The sequence below is a fragment of the Triturus cristatus genome, chromosome 8 (genome assembly GCF_964204655.1).
Source record: "Triturus cristatus chromosome 8, aTriCri1.1, whole genome shotgun sequence".
Classification (NCBI taxonomy): Eukaryota; Metazoa; Chordata; class Amphibia; order Caudata; family Salamandridae; genus Triturus; species Triturus cristatus.
In genome coordinates, this window is record NC_140591.1 from 505,777,044 (window position 1) to 505,797,381 (window position 20,338).

Genomic DNA, 20,338 nt, shown 5'->3' on the forward strand with positions numbered 1-20,338 from the left:
GTAAAATATGAAAGTAATTTGAGTGGTGGATAGGTTAGTCAGCAATTTGGATTCAGAAGGATAGCAGAGGGATAGAAGAGGGAATCAGGTTAGCATTTACATAGCGCTTGTTACCCCTGATGGGGTGTTAAAGCACTTTTTTCGGCAAGTAGCGCGCTACTCCGGAACCCATAAGGATTAGTGATGAATTAGCATAGTGAAATATGAAAAGTAATTTGAGGTGGATATTAATCAGTTATTTGGATTGAGAAGGATAGCGGAGGGATGGAAGAGGGAGAAGATTTGCATTTATATAGCGCTGGTTACCCCTGATGGGGTATTCAAGCGTTTTTGGGGGTTTTTTTGGCGAGAAGCTACTCCGGAGTTCTCATCTCGAAAAGGTACGTACATCAACACTCTTCCCTGGGATGCCAGGAAGAGTGTAGTCAAATGGAATCCTAAGCCGCATATCAGCATTAAAGGCTTGGGCAAGCCTTAACTCTCGGGGCCAGTATACAAAAGTGCTATGGTTCGCCAATACACCTCCAACCATTTCCTTTGTCTTGCTAGATTCAACTTTAGACAACTGCAGTTCATTCAATCAAGAATGGGCAACATGCATTGCAACAAAATTGATAGACAAGAACTATTTCTCAGTTTAACCAGAAGAAAACATATTGGTAGCCACCACACATGTATAAAATGTGTCGCAGAACAGGAGAGACCTTTCCTGTAATGTGCGCTTGAAAGTGGAGGCAGCGCAGCAAACTGACATGTAAGAAAAAAGAAATGGCCCACGATAAACAATACTTGCATAGGCCTACCTCTAACATGGCCCAGGAGTAAGGCATGGGCAGTCTTAAATGGGGCAGATAGACCGGAAAGAACTAAAGCGGACATGGGTAACATTCAGAAGTGTCAGAACTGTCACTCGGCCAGATTCAGCTACTCAATGTGAATGAATCCCAGAAAAGCATTTGCCTCAAAATCCCATAAATTTATTGGAAATGTGCTTTGCTGTCCAAACTGTTCAGAATGTCAGCCCAGGGTTTGGAACAGGGCTTCTGTAGTAATAAACCCACCTAGAAGTAACGTTATTGAAACAAGATAAAAGATGTTATGATTAGCTGCAGGAAGCTTGAATAGCCATCCATTTTAACAGCAGAATGGCTTTGCATGCACTCGTTTTTGCTCTTTCTCCTGTCTTTGGATAGGACTGAATTACGTTTGCTTGATTGGTAAAGCAGAATGTTAACAATAATGTATACAAAAACACAGAGGAAATGGCTTCTGGCACACCCTCTTCTGACACAGTGCACTCAGACTGGAGATGCAGGAAAATCTTAGGTCTCACTTAAGACAGCTGTGCACAACAACGTACCAGGATCTTCAGCAAAACTGGAAAGAATAGCTTTTTAGGACGTGCAGCATTCTTTCTAGGAGATATTACAATGTTCCACACTGAAGTTTCCGCGTGAACCTATCAGAATTCAGATAAATATGTTATCTGCTTCAAAGAGCTCTTTCAGTGAGTAGTTGTCTCATGTTACTGAGCAGGGCGCGATTCAGGATGGTTGACAACTCTTGCAACCAAGTTTCCTCGCAAGAAGCGCAAACAATGGTTTTGGTAAAGTCATTTTGGAAGACACTTCTCTAATGCAGATTTGTCACTTTTCTGTTCTTTGTTGTATTTGGGTGTCAAACTGGTGCGGAGGTGAAACCTTTTCCCACAGTGTCAACGTTCAAAAATAACAAACTAATGAGGTAATACTCTCCCTCACGGGTGGGTAGCCATGCTTTACAATCATGGTTGACTGATACAAATGCCAAATACATGACAAACCGTGAGTTGCACCAAGTACACGTCCATGTGCACGAAGTTATTCATAAACTGACACTTTAAAAACTTTCTCCTACAAGAAGCAGTAACTCAAAGCAATTGTAAATGAAGCAAAGGAAAACTATTCTAAAATATTATACTGCTAAACTACGTGAAAGGGCCCAAACAAATAGATTACACTAAGCAGGAAATAAGCGGGCCAACTAAATCGCGATGAGGGTGTCAGGGAAAAATATCGGGAATGCGTGTAACATAAGGCACTTCACGCCCGGTTTCACAAAATAACAATTTATTCACGGTATTCTGAGAAGCCCGATAGCGACTGCACCACGTTACCTCTCTACTTTTGAAGCAAGTAAATCCAATCTATGAAACTCATACCTGCTGCTTTGATCATGGGTGCTCGTTTAAATTCACTTCTGCTGGAAGTTTTACATTATTGTAAAACATTTGACCTGCAGTACTGTACAATTCCAGCCTGCCTTGCCTCAGTTCAGCCAAAAGCCCGCCCTCTACAGTTCCCCAACGGAAATGAAAACATGTTCTTTGTGGAAGTCAGGCACGATCACGATCACGACCATCATGTCGATCTTTTAACATGCCTGGACCGGGGTGGGCCTCCGTAAGAGGACATACCAGGCAGCAACAGAGGAAGAGCAGGAATACATTTTTAATAATTACCGGACCCTCTGCTGGAGGAGAAAGATCGCATAGACCCGGCCCTGTGATTTAAGTGCCGGTGCTGAGCACCTGAAAGCACCGGCACAAATTAAGCACTGGTCTATGGACACCTCTGATGTACTGTGTGAATACTGACAGTGCACAACCCTCACACTCGCAACAAAATAAAGAGAATTATTTATTGTAATCAGGTATTCCTGGAGCCGGAGCGCAACACAGGCTCGCTTTCAGCTCCAGAAAGGCAACTAGTCATTATACCATGGTACCGGATCACTCACATCTTTTTGTGTCAACCTCTGCAGAGGTTTTGCCTTCAATGAGAAGTTGGGCATGCACTGACAGCACTACCCAACCATTCCCAAAAACATCCTGACTTCCTTCTGCATAGAAGGCACATTCATTTTCATGATCGCCTCAATGCGGTCTGGTGACACTTTCCTCTTGCCTTTCTCAATGTGATGTTCCAAATACTGGACTTCAGGCAAACAGTACTGGAGTTTGCTTGTGGACACCTTGTGCCCATTCTCTGCCAGGTGATTTAACAGTGCAACAGTATCAATCCTACAGCCTCCTCTGTTTCTGATGCAATCAGGAGGTCTTCAATATACTGCATGAGAACTGAACTCTGCGGCAGTGCCAGACTAGTCTCAAGATTCTTTTTCAAAATCTGATTAAAAATCAATGGACGCTCAGTATACCCTTGTTGGATACGACACCACGTTAAAACACAATTTCCCAGACGGAAAGTGAATAAGAATTGGCTTTCCTTGTGCAAGGGTATCCAGAAAAACTCCTGACATAGATCGGTCAGTGTAAACCATTCAGCCTCAGAAGGAATTTGGAACAATATCGCAGATGGATTGGTACCACAGGACACTATGGAACTACAATTGTGTTGATGTTTCGCAGATCCTGCACGTTTTGATACTTCCCACTTGGCTTCTGCAGTCCCATTATAGGGGAATTGCATGGGCTCCCCATTATTTCTTTCAGAATGCCCTGCTCAATCATGGACTTAATTACAGGTGTAATTCCTGCCACCGTTTCTGTTATCAGGTTATACTGGCGCATTCTTCGAAACTCAACATTCTGCTTAATCTGTATCTTAACCGGCTCAACCCCTCAAATCAGTCCATTTTCTTCTCCTGTGATATCTCACACCGCTGGAGAGACTGAGTTGTTCAAGTCGTATGGCAGATCTTCAGTTGTCAGCACAGGAAACATTTATTTACAGAGATTCTGATTCACCAGTTTAAATGCAATGTCATCATTGTAAGTCTGCAGCTCTACTCCCTTGGGTGTGCAGTAGATGGTACAATTCAATATACACAAAAGCTCACGACCCAACAAACAGACTGGACTCGACTCACACACCACAAAATGGTGACGATCCTGAAAGGTTCCTATTCTCACACATACTTCATCTGTTAAAGGTTTAGTGATTTTCTTATTTGCAACTCCTACAACTTGGATTAATTGTCCTGAGAGCGGTACGCTTGGGACTACTGCAGATCTCACAGTAGAACGGGTAGCACCAGTATCAATCAAGAATGTGATGGGATGACCGTCCACATCTGCCTCCATATACGGTCCTCTCTGGTCTACCTCTAAGACTGCCCCATGCGTACAGTCTTCCTCCCCCTCAGGCACCGTCATTGCAATGGGTCTGGATCAAACTCATCTAGAGCTTTGAGAAAGGGCATCTGTTGGTGTACTCGATTCCCTTGTGGAACTCTCGGAGGTTGGGGAACTTGCACTCAGACCCCCTCCATGTACGGACCTAGGCCTTGTCACAATATTTACGACCTCAGGTACTTGCACTGTTTCCTCATCTTGGATCTGATTTGCTGGATTTAATCGACACTCGCGCCTCCATTGCCCAATTTCGTGACAAAAATGACATGCAGTGCTCCTCTTTATGGTACGGACCTCAATCCCCATCTTGGGATCTATGGGTTTTTCCTCTTCTCTGACTCACATCAACCAACGTGTTCTGGGTTCCTCCATGATTGTTTCCCTGTTTCTGACTCAATATTCCTCCACTTGACTGTACTTGATCCACCCTAGCCACACACCTTATCTGGACTAACATTAGCTTATCCTTTCATTTCCTATGCTTCAAATCCACCTCATCAGTACAATGTCTGGTGTAGCATAGAATCTCATCCACTGATTTGTTTTGCCAACAGATCAGATGCTGCTGGATCATAAACCTAATTTTTGGCCTCAATCCTAAAACAAACTTGGAAACAAACTGTTCCATGTTCTTTAAATCTAAAGTGTACAATCCACTATACTAGTTAAAGGCTTGCAAGAGCCTCTCATAATAAGCATGTACTGTTTCCTTGGGATCTTGGGTAGTGCGATCTATTTTTACCCAATCAATATTTTGTGGTGAAATCTTGGACTGTAACCATGTTATTACCTGCTCGAACCTTTTCATAACCATAGGTGAAGGACCATGTGTTATGGGATCTCGACTGGGTTCAGAAGATGGCCATTCAACTGCAATTTTACAAGCTGACCACAAGTCACTCAGTACCACAATGTCAAATAGAGTGTTCAAATCAATCCACCATACTTTTGAAATCTTGACAAAGTGATCAACTTGCTTGTACCATTCGACAGGCTTTTCCCTCAGCCTAGGAAAATCATTTGTAAATGCTGCCAAATCAACCCTGCTCCAGGGCACATGCACAAACCCTCCACTTGGTACCTCTCGCAATGGGTAAGCCACCACTCCTGTTGTCCCCCATCCCGAAGGCAGCGTATCTCCTACCCCTTTCTTGACATTCTTATTCTTGGACCACCTTTCCTCCCACATATCAAGCATGCTCCATGCGCGTATCTCTATAATCAATTCACTGATATGGGTCTTCAATGCTATGAATCTTTTCTCTTCCAATTCTTGATCACTATAATTTAACCTATGACCTCCCTGTAACATTTTGGTTTTGGACAAATCCACATCATACTTTTGTGCCACTTCTGTCAGTTTCTCATGTGCCCTCCTTGCCTTACAAGTATCATCCTTCGCCAAAAACAGCAACTCATTTTGCTCATAAAGCTCTATACTTTCTAGGGGCTAATTTGTGCTTATTATCACATCCACGTCTGCCTTCAACCTTACTACGCCTAGCACCATAGCTTTTACAGCAGCCTTTATCGTTCCCTGACTCGATGCACTAATCAATTCTCCACTTTCACTGCTCTGATTCCTACGGGAATGTCCTGCTGTTATATTTTATGGGACATACTGACTCCCAGAAGCTCCCTGATCAAATACTCCTCATGCTATCCTCCCTGTGGGTCCTTTAACTGGAGCTTCCCACATCCTCAAATCCAAACGTGAGTCTGCCAATGACACTGATCTTACAGCGCTATACCCAACACGCCCTCTAGAAGAATCTGCGGTAGCTGGCAACGGAGTACTAGCTTCTATAGGCACCAAAAGTGGACCATTTTCACTTGCAGTATAATTTCCTCTGAAATTGGTTTCTTCTCCTACTCCTTACTGTGGCTGGCTACTGTTTTCCCCCTGATTTGAGTCATACAATGACACTATGGGTCCAATGATGACCTGCACTGTAAGGGATTCCAGTAACCGTGTAGCAGTATTGACTCCATTCATCTCTGTACCTCTCGATGCTGTCATCCCTGTTCCTTCCATTGCTGTTGAAGTATTTCCCACTACTCTTGCATTAGGGCTCGTCTGTGGTTCTCCTGTTTTCTCCATGAGTGCTCACTTTCCCTTATCTGAATTTGGGTTGTGTGGAGGAGGATGCCTTGCTAGCAACCTATCTAACAAGCTGTCATCAGTGTCACTGTCATCCTCTTCCTTCCTCTTCCGAGCATCTCCTGTTTTCACTAATAGTGGAAATAATCTCTCTCCTCGATGGTGTCTACCCTTCACTTCTTGTGTGTCCCAGTGCACATCCTGATACGCCTTCATCACCCTTTTCATCCTTCCCTGATTTCTCTCCCTAATATTTGCCTGCGCAGCTCTCATCCAAGCATCTAAAGCTTCAAACTGTGTTGGTCTAGGTGGAGGTCGCAATGAAGCCATCACTCCCCTCAACTGATACAGCATCTCTAACCTAAAGGAGCAATAACGTGGAAAAGCCAAATCTCCCTTCTTTTCAGTAATCTCATGCCAATTTTAAAGCCAAACTATGGTATGAAGTCCTACATTTGTGGCCATGTAATGTACTGGAGTATCCTCAGGTGGTGCTTCCTCACCCACTCGAGTAACTACTGCTCTATCTCCCCTACAAAGATCTCATAACACTCTAAAACATCACAAGATTGAAACAAATTATTTTTGCCACAAGATGTTTTCATTTCAATTTACACCAACCTATTGCAGCGCGGCATACTCCTATGTCACTCTTCCTCCTCACTGCGGTTCACCCCCCTTCACAAGCTCACCTTACGCATTCACACTCTTCACTCATAGATATCAAGTAACTGTCTGTCTGTGAAACAACCAGACAGTTACATACATATGACTGTCCACAAAACAACTAGACAGTTACATAAATCATACTGCCTGTCCATGAAACGACCGGACAGTCACATAAATAAGATCAATAGGATCCAATCTCTCAAGACCAATCACACACCTTGACCTACGACCTGCGCTGGCCACTCAAATCACTGTGGTCCACCCTTGTGCACCAAGCTTCCCACACAATTCTAACAAGCTCACTCACACATGTTCCCTATCTCCAAACTCGTCTTCGATAGCACTTCATGACTCCCCACAATCATTGGTCAGACAATTACATCAACTCATAGTCTTTTACACCTCAAATCTATCCCGGGATCTTAGGCTACTCCTTGAGCCTGACATCAAAATCATATCTTATGGACCGCACACATTCAACCTGAAACCACATTCACTTGACCCTCATCCCTACTCCTCAAGACATCACACAATCAAATCATGACTGCAATCTAACACACAACATCCCTATTCATACTCACTCCTTCGTAAACCACTGTTCTCGCCGCACCGTCACACTCTGTCGGTCTTCGCCAGGTCCCGTCATTCTCCGCTCTCGATCTTTTGGGCTCTCATTCTTTGGCTCTCTGGGGCTCTATGGGCTAAACTGCCCCTAACTTTTCTAGATTCTCTCCTCACTCCAAGAGGCAACCATCTGATGCTACCAACTAATAGGGCCAGGTTCCCTGTTTTGGATATACTCTTGAACCCCTGGTCAATGGACCGTTTGTACCTGCTTAGATGTGGAGGGGATTAATAACTTGTCGTATCAGATTTCACAGTCCCAATAATTAATGACTCTGAAGAATCACAGATTCCAGGTTCTAGGTTAGTTAATTTATTACAAGGCCAAAAATAACTGGACCTACAGACACCTCAAGATGAGGTTGTAAAAACACATCGGAACTAATACAAAGCCAAACCTACGGGCAAAATGCAATCTCTGAAGCATAAAAAGAATGACGAATTCCAAAAACAGAACGCAGGCAATGAGTGCCCCAAAGTCAAGATTAGCCTTCATTGGCGGTTCGTAAGCAAAAAGCATTAGTCTGACCCTACTCTACCACTAACGTGACATCCCTACTTAACATTTCACCAGGCAAGTTCAGGAAAAAGGTGTCAGCACGTTAAGACTTCCTAAGAAGTGCACTTACGTTGAATGGCTCAAGTATCTTAAAGCTACAGAGCTCGTTCTAAGATGCTCCTTCTCTCCTCATCGATCTCCTCTCCTCTCCTGACTCCATCCCCAGGGCACTGTCCCTAATTCCAACACCAAAATCCTAGGACACACCCCTTTCACATCATCTGATCACCCCATCCAGCTGAACATCTCCTCATAGGTGATTTTCTATTTAGTTTTGATTTTCCCAGCCTCTGGCTCGATTACCTTGATTTCCAGGTCTTCTCCAGTGAGAGAGCACGCCATCTCACATTATCAGCACTACTTGTTCAAAAGTATCCTCTCCTGCCTAAACCTAACTCCTAAAACAAAAGATTTATTCTAACTAACAAGATGAGTTTCTCCACCTGCAATAGAAATGTGAGAAAGAAAAAGATTCCATATACACATCAACATTACGACATTACGAACCACCATGGAACTTCATTAAACACGCATATACACGGACACTATTATGGTGCACGTTTAAATCAATGCATTACAGCTACAAACGAACATTAGGATTTTCATCATTTAGAACTCAATTACAATGCTAATTTCGCCACATTACACAAAATATCTTCTATCACTTACTTTTACACGTTTTTACATTTCACATTCTGATAACCAAATGTTAACAGGACAAAAGAATAAATGCAGGTACAACCCACTTGTGATTATAATGCACCCCCACAAATGAAAGAACATAATCAGGCTCTATCAAAAGCATCAGGTTTTCCACACTGACGTCTAGGTTGCAGGCTGCCTTTCTGAGGTAGGTAGCCAAAGGGTTGACTGGAGCCGTAAAGATCACTTGAAGCACATTATTTAAAGAATCCAACGTGGCTCGCAGCGTGGCATAAAAGTACTTAAGGAATGCAGCTATGCACTCAATGTCTTGAAAGTGAAGATTGAATTTCAGACAAAGTAGCGGGTGGCGAGTGTATTGTGGAAGTTGGTAAAGCCATCTAAATGTGTTACATTGTGCCTATTCTAGTGCTGTGCTAAATGTCCCTTGATAGGCATGTTGAATATAGGAGAGGCTAGGTAGCAACTTTACCTCGCTAATTCGGAGTATGGCCTCGCCTGTTGGAGAATACACCTGTTGGTTTAGCTTACTCAGAGCAAATGTGAGTGCCTGTGCCTTTCTGTTGAAGTGGTTAAGCTGGAGGGTCTGTTTGACTGTGTCCATAAACCAAATGCCTAGGTAGGTGGATTTTGGCATATGAGAAATCCATTGCTTGCCAAGCCTCATTTTAGGTCTGTAGTATCGAGATTAAACAGCAAAGGAGCCAGGAAGCAGTCTTGCTTTAGGTCCCGTGTGTTGAAGATTTCTTTGGTCACTGACACAGACCCACGTGTCCGAGTATTGTGCAATGATAGCTCTAAGCAAGGTAGCTGGTGTGCCCCAGTCTGTCAGCTTTTCCAGAGGAGGTTGCAATCAATGCTGTTGAAAGAAGCTGAATAGTCCACAAATCATGCAAACAGTGGTTTCCTGGAGGGAGTTTAAGCACAGTGTGCTAGGTATGAAAGAGGGATGATGTTATCAATAGTGGAAGAATGTTATCTGAATCATGTTTGATAAAAATGTATGATATTTGCTTTGGTCACCCATGCCTCCAATTCACCAAGAAGAATTTTCGTTTAGATTTTTGCCTCTACGTCCAGTAGTGCAATGAGCCTATATCTCTCTGGGTTGTCAGGGCTCCCCTTTTTGTGGCTTGGGTGAAGGATAGATCCCTTCCAGGATTCCAGAACCATGGCTCCATCAAAGCTGTTAATAAAAAGGGGGATAAGGCAATTTCCCCCAAAATCAGCATCAGCCTTGAAGAGTGCATTGGGGAGTCCATTGGGGCCTAGGGCCCCACTGCTTCTCATGGCCTAGATGGCTTTCGTCATGGACTCTGGTGAATATCATAGACCCAGTTATTGTGTCTTGGGGATCCAGGTCTGTTTCTCTCCACCGATTGGCAGTACTGTGGTAATCTGTGCACTATTATCCACAAACAAGTTCTGTACATATTTTACCAATGTTGATGCAGGGACGCCATTCTCTCTGGTGACCGATTTATTTTTTATGTGTCCATATACTTCCAGTGCAGTGGCAGAGGCCTGAGACAGGTTTGATAGGCTACTTCTATGGGTGGTGCAAGCAGCGTGTGAGAAGGTGGCCTGATATATGATGTCCACTAGTTCTAGTGGGCACCTTGTATCAGTCCAAACAACCCCTTATGGTGATAGGTTAAAGACAACCTTTATTGAAAGCCATCCTAGTGATAGCTATGGAGAGCAGCCTTCAGGCTAAGTCTTGAAGGAATGTAAAGCAGCTTGTTTTACCAGTCTATAATCTCTTGAATGATCAAATGAAAGGACAACCACACCAGGTATATATTTTAAATATATGTATTTAGGTTCAAACACACCCCTCTATTCTCTTTATGAGACTGTAGTTCGAAGTACTTAAGTTACAAGTGAGCAATCAACAGTAAAAGCACAAATACACGTTTGGGCCCAAGGGGCGTACCAAACCTTATTTAAAAAAAGTGGTATAAGAACCACGACTGAACTAGATACAAGGCCTAGAGCCTGTAGAATCACTGGGGCCCCAAGGAACCACCCAAGGTAGTGACACAGGGGACCCACGGGGACTGTATGCAGTGTGTGAACACAACCGCGGTTTCCCGTTATCTTCTACGGGCAATGTCGCGGTTAGAAATTTAAAGATTAGGGACACTTAGAATCGAGTCAGGACCAAACCCTTTTGGACTTAAGAAGTTCTAGGGCTAGCACCCATGGGAGCACCGAAGAACTTGAGTTACCTCACCCAGGGAAGCCGGGTGCATAGGTGTCTTTTGGTGTCGGGTCGCGTCGTCGATTTCAATGGACCATGCAAAGAACTGCTGATGCCGTGAAGAGGAGAAGTGTCCGAAGAGATCCAAGCCTGGATCTAGGATGGAAGGAACCTGAAAGCAGAGGGGACAGAGTCTGGGTCACTAGCCAGTGACCGAGGACAGGATGGACCAATGCCCACAGAAGTCGGGTGCTTCAGGTGAGTTGAAGGGTGTCTTGACTCTTCAGCCACGAGGTCCAGGAGGCTTCGACGAAGTCCATGCGCCGGATTCGACCTGTCCCACAAAGTCTGTCGAGTGCTGCAGTGTAGGCGACCAGAATGGACCCAACAAGCCTTGGCAACGGCAAGTCACTGGAAGTCAGAGAAAGGACTGCGGTGCAGACCAGCAAGGTCTGAGGGACTCACCCAGCAAGGGTAAGTCAGGGCACATCTGGAGCAACCAGGAAAGCCCAAGCAGAAGAGGAGTTGCCTTCGTGGGGACCTGCTAGCCAACAGGCTAGTGACCGCGAAGGAGCCTCAAGTGGTCGCAATTAAAACTGGCCCACAATTCACTTGTGGAGTGGAGGCCAGCAATCTTCGGTGCAGGAGGTGCACAAGGCTGGGGCTACTTGGAGCCCAAAGCACAACTTCGAGGAAGTCCAGGAAGATGATGTTGATGCAAAAGATCACGGTGTCCAGGGGTCACGGTTCCACATCACCCACGATAGGCATGGGCCTCAGCTTTGCTGTGGACTCAGGGTAGCCTCGGAGAAGTCTGGAAATCCACCTCTGGTGATGCAAAGACTTCTGCGTCCGGCGGGAGTTTCAGCGATGCAGACAGGTCAGTTGCTTCTTTGGTGTCTACCAAGTAGGGAAGTCACTCCTTGACCCCAAGAGAGATTTCTTCCGTCTTCTAGTCAGGATAGAACGTCGAAGGTCCAGGATGTACGTTGCACAGTTTCGTCCAGGGTAATCTAAAGTCCTAGGGACTGCATTCCGACACTTATACTAAGTTTAGGGGATTGACTAACTCTAAGGCCCCACCTATGGGTGGGTCGAGGGGTGGTTACACCCATTTCCGTTGTCCAGTTTCACTCCAGGGCAGGGGCAGGTAGCCCCTGCAACCGGTTTAAACTGGACTATGCACAGGGACACCAAATGTGCCCCCGGTGCAGGACTTCAAAGCACCAGAGAGTGCTCCCGCCCAGCCCCAATACACATCTGCCTGGCTGGGAAGATGGTTACACCCCCCTTTGACAGGAAACCTATTATCGAGGCCTTCCCTGCCGGAGTTTCGGCCAGCAGCAGGAGGCCAGACCCGTGTCTGTGGCAGAGGAATCCATTTTGTGATGCCAGGGCTAAGGAAAGTCCTACCGGGTTTGACCAGTGTGAACATGTCTCTCCCTCTAGAAGGGTGGAATGCTACCCCAGCTGCCAGAACTGGCAGGGAAGGGTAGTATTCCAAAGCGTTTGACACCAAACACGACATGTTTTGATGCAGCCATTCCAAAGTTAGCACTTACTGCGAGGTTATAATGCACTTACGAGTATATCGTATGGCTGTATCACAGAACAGCCATAAGGAAGTATTTCCGAAAGCTGCAGAGGGGCTCAGCTAATGCTTGGGCACCCTCTCACCCAAAACAAAGCACTCTGCCTTCAGGATTATCAAGGCCCGCCATGGGAGTGACTTATAGGTTTATATGTGTCTGTATATATATGTGGATATAGGTAGCCTATACCACTGTAAAGGGTGCAAGCACACCCTTACCCAGGCTGCAGAAGCAGACCTGTGGTGCCATCTTGGAGTGCTTCCCAGGGATGTCATAATACATGCTTCAGCCTCTGGTAGGCCTCTGAGGTACCTATGCCCTAGGTACATAGTATACCATATACTAGGGGCTTATAAGGCACTCCAGAATCAAATTATATATGTACCTAATGTACATGGAAACCATTTTAGAGTGAAAGCAGTTAGGCTGTGGGCCTGATTAGCAGGGCCACAGCCAGACTAAGGTCAAAAAACAGTGAAACACCAGCAAAACGTGGGGGTACCCATGTGAAGTAGATCCTACTCTCCTACACAACCCCCCGAATGCAGGGACATTAAACTAACCTTGACCAGTTGAGTCTTCATGTTCTAAGTGGAAATACCTAGAGAGTCCATCTGCATTGGCATGGTTACTCGCAGGTCTATGTTCCTCTGTAAAGTCCATCCCCTGTAGGGAAATGGACCACCTAAGCAGTTTGGGGTTTTCACCCTTCATTTGTTTTAGCCATAAGAGGGGCTTATGGTCTGTCTGAAAAAGGAAGTGAGTACCAAACAAGTATGGCCTCAACTTCTTCAGAGCCCAAACCACAGCAAAGGCCTCCCTCTCAATGGCTGACCAACGTTTCTCTCTATGGGTCAGCCTTCTGCTTATGAAAGCTACTGGCTGATCCTGATCTTCTTCATTCAATTACGACAGTACAGCCCCTACCCCCAATTCAGATGCATCTGTTTGAACAATGAATTTCTTGGAGTAGACAGGACTCTGCAGAATGGGAGCAGTGCACATGGCCTGCTTCAGGTCATCAAATGCCTTTTGACAGCTAGCTGTCCACTGAACCTTTTTGGGCATCTTCTTAGAAGTTAAGTCATTCAAGGGTGTCACTATCGATGCATACCCTTTGACAAATCTCCTATAGTACCCACTCAGGCCTAAGAAGGCTCTCACCTGAGTCTGGGTAGTTGGAGCAACCCAGTCCATTATGGTCTGGATATTGCTTTGTAATGGTTGAACCTGGCCTCCACCTACAAGGTGGCCCAGTTACACAACCTGACTCTGCCCTATTTGGCACTTAGTAGCCTTGATAGTTAGGCCTGCGTTTTACAGGGCTTCCAAAACATTCCTCAGGTGGACCAGGTGATCCTCCCAGGTGGAGCTAAAGACAGCAATATCATCTAGATACGCTGCACTAAAGTCTTCCAGGCCTGTAAGGACTTGATTCACCCACCTGTGGAAAGTGGCAGGTGCATTCTTCAAGCCAAAGGGCATTACCACAAATTGATAGTGCCCACTAGGGGTAGAAAATGCTGTCTTTGGCTTTGCATCATCAGCTAGTCTGATCTGCCAGTAGCCAGCTGTCAGGTCAAATGTGCTTAGAAAGTTGGCTGAGGCCAAAGTATATATCAGCTTATCTGCCCTGGGGATGGGATGGGCATCAGTCCTAATGACTGCATTGAGACCCCTGTAGTCTACACAAAACCTCATCTCTATTTTCCCACCACTGGTGTGAGGTTTAGGTACCAGGACTACTGGGTTAGCCCAAGGGCTAACGGGGGTTCAATCACACCCAGATCCAACATCTTTTGGGCTTCTGTCCTTATACAGTCCCTGACATGGTCAGGTTGCCTTTAGATCTTATTCTTCACAGGTAGACTGTCCCCAGTGTCCACTTCATGAGTGCAACAGCTGGTCTGACTTGGAGTCAGAGAAAACATATGTCTAAACAGGCTGAGAAGGTTTCTGCAGTCAGTTTGTTGCTGGGAAGTGAGGCTGCCTGCCATGGCTACACCATCAACTGACCCATCATCAGGGTTCTGAGAAAGCAGGTTAGGGAGTGGGTCACTCTCTTCCTCCTGTCCTTCATCAGTAGCCATGAGTAAGCCCATGTCTGCCCTGTCAACATATGGTTTAAGTCTGTTGACATGAAGTACCCTATGGGGACTCCTAGGGGTTCCAAGGTCTACCAAATAGGTAACCTCCCCTTTCTGTTCAACAATTGTATGGGGGCCACTCCATTTGTCCTGGATGGCTCCAACACACACTTTCTGTCCTGGCTGGTAAACAGTCAGTGCAGCCTTTTGGTCATGCCAGGCTTTTTGCAGTTCCTGTCTAGCCTCAAGGTTTTTGTTTGCCTTTTTCAGGTACTCAGCCATCCTGGAGCGGAGGCCAAGTACATAGCCCACTATGTCTTGCTTTAGGGGCTTGAGAGGTAACTCCCATCCTTCCTTCACCAAACACAATGGACCCCTGACAGGGTGTCCACACAGAATTTCAAATGGGCTGTAGCCAACCCCCTTTTGAGGCACCTCCCTGTATGCAAATAAGAGGCAGGGCAAGAGCAGGTCCCATTTTCGCCAAAGCTTCTCTGGGAGTCCTTTGATCATGCCCTTTAAGGTTTTGTTGAATCTCTCAATTAAACCATTGCAATGTGGGTGATAGGGTGTGGTGAACTTGTAGTTCACTCCATACTCCTTCCACGTAGCAGTCAAGTAACTAGACATGAAGTTTGCATCCCTGTCAGATACTACCTCCTTAGGAAAGCCTACTCTTTAGAATACACTCAAGAGAGCTCTTGCTACCACAGGTGATGTAGTGGTCCTTAGGGGAATTGTCTCTGGGTACCTGGTGGCATGATCCACCACCACCAGTATAAATCTGCGCCCAGATGCTGTTTGGGGATCCATGGGACCAACAATGTCAATTCCTACCCTTTCAAAGGGAACCCCCACCACAGGTAGTGGTATCAGGGGGGCCTTTGTAGTGCCACCTGCTTTGCCACTGGTTGGGCAGGTTACACAGGAGCGACATAACTCCTTTGTGTCTTCAGACATATGGGGCCAGTGAAAGTGAGGAACAATTCTGTCCCAAGTCTTGTTCTGGCGTAGGTGTCCTGCTAGGGGAATATCATGGGCAAGTGTCAATAGGAGACCCCTAAACTTCAGAGGTATAACCAACCTCCTGGATGCACCAGGCTTGGGGTCTCTACTCTCTGAGTATAGGAGTCCATCATCCCAATAAACTTTATGGGTGCAACTAGCATTCCCAGCAGCAGCTTGCTGTCTGAGGGGTTCAAGAGAGGGGCAGGTGTTCTGCTCCTGGCTCAGATCAGACCTGGAAGGGCCCCCTGTCCCCAATAACTCAACCTGGTCAGGTTCAAGCTCCTCTGGGACAGTTCCTTCTTCAGGCTCAAGATCATCTCCCTGAGGAGACTGATCAGCATTCTGAGTCAGGTGAGAAGGCTCTGCCTTAACCCTACTGCTCCTCCTCTTGTGAGGCACATGGTCCATTATTCCAGAACCCAGGGCCTGTCAAGTTTTAGACATTTTTGCCTGGTCTCAGCAAAGACATGTGCAGGGATCCCTAACATTTCTGCATTTCTGCATGTGTCCTGCGCTCCACTTCAGCCCAAGCTGCAGTCTCTAGATCATTGCCAAGCAAGGACTGTACTGGTAGGTCTGCACTTACCAAAACCTTCTTAAGGCCAGTTACCCCTCCCCAGGAGAAGTTAACAACTGCCAGAGAATGGTCTGTTCTGACATTGCTTCCATTGGTCACTTGGTACATTTCACCAAGTATGATCTGCCCAGGATCCACAAGATCTTTTGTCACCATTGTGACACTTGCTCCTGTGTCCCTGAATGACCAAGCTTCTACTCCATTTATTAAAGGCTGCTGTCTGTATTTGCCTAGGTTACTGGGACTCACAAAGGGGGATATATCCATGCCCCCATCACTGACAAGCCCAGCCTGAGTTGGAACTCTGACTAGGCCAGAGTCCATCTCAGAACCCAGGGTCAACCCTACTACACCCTTATTCTGTGTATTCCCACCAGCAATTGTAACTGCACTAGGAGGAGCAGGTGCCTTAGGGGCATTGGTGGTGGCTGGAGTATTTTATTTGGCCTTGGTGCAGTCACTGGTCCAGAGAGTTTTCTGCTTACAGATTTTGCACCAAGGTTTCTTTTGGCCTTTACCCTTACTTGACTGTGACTCCCCATTAGAAGAAGATTTTTGGGGCCATTGAGAAGACTTCTGGTCTTTGCCCTTGTCCCCACCCTTGTCAGAGTTCTTGGAATCTTGCTTCTTAGCATCACAACCTTGGTTCTGTACCTTCTGCCTCACCCTGGTTCTGTCCCATTTGTCTGCTTTCTTTCCCAATTCTTGGGGAGAGGTCAGATCAGAGTCTACCAGGTACTGGTGCAACAGCTGATTTTGACACTTATTAAGAATCTGGTCCCTCATTATCAGATTGTACAATCCTTTGAAGTCACACACTTTACTGCCCAATAGCCAACCTTCCAGAGCCTTAGCAGCCCAGTCAACAAAGTCAACCCAGTCTTGATTTTGTGCTTTTTGGGTGTCTCTTAACTTTAACCTGTATTGTTCAGTGGTTAGGCCAAACCCATCTATTAGTGCACTTTTCAAGACCTGGTAATCATCAGCATCCTCTTCTCTTACAGTGAGGAGCTTATCTCTACCTTTGTCTGCAAAGGAGAGCCATAGGATTGCTGCCCACTGACCTTGAGGGACCTTCTGTACTTTACAGGCCTTCTCCAAGGCAGTTATCCATTTGTGGATGTCATCCCCACTCTGGTAGGGAGGGACAATCTTACTTAGGTTTCTATGGTCATAAGACCTCTCTCTATCTCTAGGGAAATTGCTGCCACCAAGGGACTCTAGTCCCTCCATTTTTACTAGCTCTGTAGAGCTCTAGGGCTTCCCTATCTAAGGCTATCTGCTGCTTTCTGAGGTTGAACTTGTCTTGCTCATACCTCAGCAGTCTCTCTCTCCTCCCCTGGGAAGTTTCCCTCCCCCTGTGAGAAAAGACAGAGGTCTCTATAGAAGAGTTAGATTGGACAGATCCCCTTGACAGAGATCTATCCCTTCTAGCCCTATGTTCAACTCTACCTGGAGGGACAAAGGCAGGAGCATTGTTGTCATCCTCCTCATCCTCATCCAGGAGAGCTGTGTTCACCAGATCCTGATCATTGTCATCAGGCTGGTCAGCATTAGAGGTAGGGTCAGGGGAAGTGTTATCCCTAGGCCCACCCTCACCTGCTGTCCCACCCACACTGTCTACCCCATCAGGCCCACTAGGCCCTGTGATATCATCCAGCTTAGGTATCTTTATGAGATGCTGGGTGGATGGAATTGTGCCTGCCTTCAGCTTCCTAATGGAACATAAGGCCCTAAGCTAAGCAAAGGAGAAATCCTCATATTTAAAGGGAAGGAGCTCACTGGTTCCTGGTAAGGACCCACTAGTTCCTGGCTGGTTAGACATTACTAATGTGGTGTGGTGTATTGCACTACCTACACTAGTGTGGCCTACTAAACTCTCTTGAGCTGTAGAAAGGGTGTGCTATCCCTTGACACACAACTCTAAGTTCAGTAGAACTTACTGTAGCTAAACTTGATATTATATGTACCTCAGGTACCTTTAGTGGTTTTCAGTTGATCAATTCAATTGAGATTATCTGGTAAAACAATAGCAAGCTGGAATCCCACACGCTGCACACCAATGTGAGAAGGTGGCCTGATATATGCTGTCCACTAGTTCTAATGGGCACCTTGTATCAGTCCAAACAACCCCTTATGGTGATAGGTTAAAGACAACCTTTATTGAAAGCTATCCTAGTGGTAGCTATGGAGAGCAGCCTTCAGGCTAAGTCTTGAAGGAATGTAAAGCAGCTTGTTTTACCAGGCTATAACCTCTTGAATGATCAAATGAAAGGACAACCACACCAGGCAAGATGGCCGCTGACTGACAGAGGCAAGATGGCCGCTGACTGTCCTCCTCTGAGGGCAGCGCTGACCTCTCTCCCTTCTCTAATGACTTACGCTGGTTGAACCCGAAACAACCCAGAGACATGTTACAAGCTCTCATTACCATGCTTCCAGCAACCCTTTCAGCGAGCATTCATCCTCCCGGTTTCCATTTCAAGGGAAGCCTGCAGTCTGGGGTGCCGGGGCTTTTGCCTGCTTACCTGCGCCGCCAGCCTACTCGATGCAGGAGATCTAACGGCTCCGGATATCTCTCGGTCTCGGTGTTCTCTCGGCTGGCGCGGTATACTATATAATTTTTCCAACGCTGGTTGCAGCTGAAAACGGCCCCCGAAGACAGCGAAAACCCATCAACCACAAGAGGCTGCTGAATCCGGAAATCGGAAAGAGCCGAGGAGAGAACGACCTCCAGGTCCAGCTACGGACGCTGGATCGAATCAAGGACAGACACGGTATGGCGGTCCCCAAGAAAAAGGTGAGGTGGGCAGGATGGCTGATGGCGGGACTACCGGAGTAGCAGGCGGGACAAGATTACGGGCTGCTAAAGCCAATGAGGGCGCTCTCCGACAGCCATCAGTAATCGAGGCATTCGGTATATTAAATCCGGCACCGGCACTCCCTGGGGCTAATGTGAAATTACCTGTCTGTTCCTCTGATGTGTCTGCATCCCTGCAATTAGAAGTAACTCCACAAAGGTTTGATCCAGCATCATCAAGCGACAAACTGGCTATACCGATCACTGCTCCAGTGCATTCTGGGAAATGTAGTTCCTCTGTCTCTCTGCCCCAGCGGGCTGATAGTATGGATCTGGACATCAGCATTATGCAGCAGCACGCAGGTATAATATTTGATGGGTCACCTGGGATAGCTGGACTGCATACAGCGGGGGTGATGGAGGGAGAGAATCCTCTGCTAAATCCCCGTGATACAAACAGCCACAATAACAGTCAAGGCAGTGGTGATGGAGTGGTGTTAAACAAGGTTTCAAGCAGATGTAATAATACTTTAATAGGCGACATGTGTATAGAAGGCGCGGGCGAGGTCGCAGCATCACTCCTCGAAACAACCCAGGATAAACCTGCGATATCTACTCAGATTCACTGTGATGTGGGACCCCCTGTTCTCGAGCTTGGCAACATAAACAGTACACCCAGCGAGATAGACAATCAGGAGTCTGATACTGCTCGGTTATGTGTGCCCTTGCTTTCACCAGAGGGCGATAGGTTTTTCTCACTGAATGATGACTCTGACTCATCTCTGGACAGTGAGTTGGATTCGACACAGGAGAGAGTCTCTGGAGAAGAGTCCCTGGTGGCACAGCGGCAACATACCACCCAGTCTAAGTCTAAGACCATTAAGCGTCGGGTCAGGGCTAAAGGTCAATCCTCGGATTCAACCAGCAGATGGCTTGAGTGGGATTACTCTGCCTCAACTCTTACAGCTTGCTCGGGCAGCGGGCTTGGGGGTAGCAGCGGAACGGAAGGAACCATAAGTCAGGTAGTGTGCCCCCGTCACCAACGTTGGAGTTGTTGTATGCAACATTAAAACAGATGAAGAATGAGGCCCGGCAGGAGAGCAAGAGATCTCAACTTGCGTCTAATAAGCTACAAGAGGCAATCCGTAAAACGAATAAGCTAGGTTCTGATATGTCTGAGCGGATAACCCAGGTAGAAGCACGAACGGTAGCCGTAGAGGAAGATGTTGGGAAATTGCTTGTGGTTAAAGCTGCTCAGGAAAAGTAATCACAGGATGTGGATTGGAAACTTGAGGATTTCGAAAATCGGCAGCGCCGAAA